Raw genomic sequence first — 5,195 nt, forward strand, 5'->3', positions numbered from 1 at the left:
ATCGTGTCCTTGCCAACATCCATGCAGACCAGAGAAGCTTCAAGGTCGCCACCAAGGGGCAGAGTAGTGAACGGGGTCAGGTGGTGGAGGTCAGCGCGGTGCTGGACCTCTGGCGGCTGGTGGGATCTGTGTAGGGGAGGCTAGAGCAGCAGTGAGAGAGGCAGGTCTCCGTTGTCGCCACGAGAGTCGTGAAGTTCATGCTCTCGGGATACATGGAAATGTTGCCTTCTTTTCTCTAGTGACTTTTTCAATTGGTGTGCATAAGCATAGGAGTCACCAAGACACACATATCCGCATGTTCAGAATGGTGATACATGCTACTGTCCAAGCTGCAAACATTGTGAGACAATTGGACTTCAACTTGGCAAAGATGCCCGAGAAATAGTTCAAAGGTTAGAGAGGCACAAACATGGGTTTTGACATCTTAGAATTTAGGTCCTTTCATCTTTGTAGATGACACTAACAATACTTTATTATTGATGAGTACATGAGCATGAAGTAACATTCTTTCTACCAAATACATGTGGACTTTTTTACCAGTATTTCAACTATATGAAGGGTTAGGCATAGTGAGAGCGCAGTTATTGAAAGGGATTAGCAAGTTAAAAGGGTTAGCTTGAAAATTAATACGACAATTGATAGTACGTGCATCTTCTTAATTTACAATTGACATCATCGTGGCACGACGTTTGTCGAGTGGATTGGGCTATTAAGTCCAGATTGGCTACATGGACAAGTCTAACTTAATCGGACATAATATTTTGTTAGAACTAAATCTACATGGAAATCGTTTGAGTACTCAACGCAATTTGCATTTCTAAACTATTGTGTGCATAAGGATGGGATGCATCCGGATATAAAAAAATATCGATCTGTTCAGATTAGGATGAGTTGATGACACATGCAAGTGTTCATACTGCGGATGGAATAACATCTTTGAGTGAGTGTCACGAGGTGTTTTCTTTCTATTGACGTTCTGGAGTTGATGTTGCACTCTTTCATCTTCTCTGTAATGCTTGATATGTCGTCCATTTTAGGAGATCTTTTATGAAAATGCAATTGCGCACCATAAGTAGACTCATTAGAGAGGAGGATGTGATTATAAAATGGCACCCTTTACACATTAAATATTTTCTTGTTTCCCGTCCTTCTCGAATCATGACATTTTCACTGACTTCGATCAATACACATTGTACCGCCTACTTTTCTCAATCTACCACCTACCTCTCCCCCTTCTTAATTCTTTCTGTCCCCATTATATAAACTTGAAAGTGTGAAACAAAAGAAAAGGGGTAGAAAGGGCCAAAGGCAAGGATGAGTGAAAAATACTACTAGCGTTGGAGTGTCCATTGTTTCTTCACATTTTCACTTTCCCGATTTCTATGTCCATAAGCATGGGAGGCATAGGGAAAAAGCAACGCAACACAACCCTCGGACACCTTGACCATAGTTAGCCACTCAAGGGGAGCACAAAGGAAGTAGTGCAGAAAGCTCTCCATAGACGAACGGGGAAGCCCTAGAGAGCAGGGGGGGTCACCTAAAGGGTACAGATGGGATGATGAAGGCGATTAGAGATTGGAAATGGAGAGGATGTGGTTTTGGAATAGGATACCTGGACAGGGGACGACAATAATCGTGTCCTTGCCAGCATCCATGCAGACTAGAGAAGCTTCAGGATCGCCACCAGGGAGCAGAGAAGTGAACGGGGGCAGGTGGTGGAGGTCATGGGGGTGCTGGATCTCTAGCGGCTGGTGGGATCTGGGTAGAGGAGGCTGGAGTGAAAGTGAAAGCGATAGGTCTCAGTTGTCGCCACAAGAGTCGCGAACCTCAAGCTCTTAGGATACACAGAAGTGTAGCCTCCTTTTCTCCAGTGACTTTTTCAATTGGTGTGCATAAGGACGGTAGTCACCAAGACACACATGTCCGCATGTTCAGAATGGACGAGACTTGCCTGCTCCCCGCGCGTGTGCCCATCCGTGCTCCCGCGTATGTGGCTTGATTTGATTGGAACAAAATAAGGCCTGGCCCCGCCCCCTTAAAATCAAGGGGGGAGATGATTAGATTAGAAAGGAAAAAGGAAAAAAGACATGCGTAGGATGAAGTGGGAGCATGGGGATGGAGCAGGCAAGCCGGATCCGTTCAGAATGGTGATACATGCTATTGTTCAAGTTGGAAACATTGTGAGACAATTGGACTTCAGCTTGACAAAGGATCCCGAGAAATAATTCAAAGGTTGGAGAAGCACAAACATGGATTTTGACACCTTAGAATTTGGATACTTTCATCTTTGTAGATGACACTAACAATATTTTATTTTTGATGAGTACATGAGCATGAAGTAACATTCTTTCTACCAATTACACATGGATTTTTTTACCGGGATATCAACTATGAAGGGTTAGGCATAATGAGCGCGCAGTTATTGAAGGGGATTAGCAAGTCAAAAGGGTTAGTTTTAAAATTAATACGACAATTGATAGTCTATGCTTCTTCATAATTTACAATTGACATCGTCGTGACACAATGTTTCTCGAGCGGATTGGGTTATTAAGTCCAGATTGGCTACATGGAGAAGTCTAACTTCACCGGACCTAATATTTGACTAAATCTATGTGGAAATTGTTCGAGTACTCAACACAATTTGCATTTCTAAACTATCATGTGCATAAGGATGGGATGCATCCAGACATAAGAATATATCGGTTTAGGATGAGTTGATGACACATGCAAGTGTTCATACTTTAGATGCTATATATGATACACTTAGACTTCATCGAGACCCTACATACCCAAGTCTTCTTGGTTCAAGGTTTTACAATTTCAAAAATTAGTAAAATATGTAGGTACCAAGGAATAGCATCTTTGAGGGACATGGAGTTTGTACACTCAAGCTCAAATGCATCGTCAAAAATTAGTAAAATAGAAAACTAGTAAAATAAATAAAAAGAACTAGTTATTGTTGCAACAAACATTGTCGAATTTTCTACATGCGTGCAGATTTGCGTGAAGAAAAAACATTCAAAATGCTCTAGTCGAGAAAAAACAAATTCGATGCTCCAAAAAAGATTATTTTTAAAGTATTTTTGGGTGATGATTTAGTTATTCTTTCTCAGATTTCCACGAATGTCATTTCATTACGAAAATTTCAACACAGGAAGAAAACTAAGCAATATTTGTTGTAAAAAATCAGAATGATTTGAATTATGTTCTATTTTTTGGATTTTAGTGTTCGTAGCCGGAGCACTTGAGCTGTGGATTAGAAGAACACCTTTGATCTTTGAGTGTGTACTAGTATCATGTGATGTTTTGTTTCTATTGTTGTTCTAGAGGTGATGCTATACTATCATCTTCTTTGTAAAAGCTCGATATGCTGTCCATTTTAGGATATCTTTTGGGAATTTGCAATTCTAGTTGGTGAGTGCATCATAACTAGACTCTGTGTTTTTAGGAGGCCATGAGTATAAAAGGACACTCTTTATACATTATTATTTTTACTTGTTTTTTTCTTCCTGAATCATGACATCTTCAATGACTTCGAAATGCGCAACAATGTGCCACCTACTCTAATCGACCACCTACACATGTCCCTCCTTCTTGATTCTTTCCATCACCACTATATAAACTTGAAAGCGTGAAATAAAAGAGAAATGACCAAAGTCAAAGGGCAAGTCAAAGAGACCAATAACACTGGAGTGTCCATTGTTTCTTCGCATTTTCCCTTTCCTATTTTGTATCTCCTATAACATGGGAGGCATCACAAGAAAGCAATGCAAGATAACTAAGCAAACATCCATGCCATCCTTTCCTCCAGAAATATAGTATGTTAAATACTCTAGGGCAAGAGAACAGAAAGACTTAGAACTATATGAGCAATTCAACATTCGATGCCACTTTATAACTTACTCATGTGCCCTCACTTCTTTCAGAGATATTAGACAAACAATAACCCATATGAGAAACAACGGAACAAACCTGCCCAACACAAACTTAACATCCACTACAATTCCTCTGGATCTAAGGCCATCCTACCTTTGAGAGAACCTCCGCGTGTGTAGCTACTCAAGCCACCCTCCCATTCAACGAATTTGATTTAAATCCTCGCAGTTATCGGGTGGTGCAAGTTTTAGGTTAATGTAACCCTTGGAGAACAAATTGAGCAGAGCTACCAAGTAGTATTACTCATGTAGAAAGGCAGCATGTGGACATCCTACTGTTATACACCTGTGCTGGTCAACTTCCTGTGTTCTTCAACAATACATGTCCTTTGGGATCTCCCACTGATTTTATCAACCTTTTTGCTAACCCTCTCACAAATCTAGCGGTCGGTTATCACCTATCCATGTTCTAACTTCTTAAATTATCACTCTTTTCTCCTTAATATGCAAAGCTTCACGTTTCACTGATGTACCCACTATATCTAGTTATTTCACAATCTAAAATATCCCTACTATACTACTTTAATTGGTGTCAATCCTAGGGATCAATTATGAATCTGCACTTCATCATTGAATATAGGGAACTAATGTTGTGACGCCCGGATAATTAGACTACAGTAATCCCACGTTAACGATGCCACGTCACCCCGGTTACTGTTACTAACCTCTCGTTAGTTCAAAACCGGTTCAAAAGTCAATTTCAAAATATGTCAACAACAAAAATTTTCAAACTTTAAAACTAAAATGCTCGGAGTGTGTCGATTAATCCATAAGTAGTGGTAGGTGACGAAACCACACTTTTATAAAATATTTATGTGCACTAAAATAATTAAAACAATATTTGAAAATACTTAATAAATGCTTTTATGTATACAGGTAATTGTAAGCTAGTTAAGATAATGTGTGAACATTTTATTACAGTGAGTTATGCTACCTTACTAATTTAGGTATGAGTTTTATAGTTTGATAAAACTGTTTTGATATTAAAACCTTTTAAACCGAAGCAAAATAAATAAAAGTAAAAGATCAAAACAAAAAAAAAGAGAAAAGGGGGGAAAGCCCCCTGCCCCTTGGGCTTCGGCCCACCAGGCCACAACCGACCAGGCCTGGCCCAACCGGCCACCCCCCCATTCCCCATATCTCCCACGACCCAAACCCTAGCCCCACCCAGACCGCACACTCACCCCCCCACGTCGCCCACTCCCCTCCCCCGATCCAGATCGGATCAGGGCTTGCCGCGCCTGTACGCCGTCGCCGTCC

Source organism: Triticum dicoccoides, chromosome 4B (genome assembly GCF_002162155.2).
Source record: "Triticum dicoccoides isolate Atlit2015 ecotype Zavitan chromosome 4B, WEW_v2.0, whole genome shotgun sequence".
NCBI lineage: Eukaryota > Viridiplantae > Streptophyta > Magnoliopsida > Poales > Poaceae > Triticum > Triticum dicoccoides.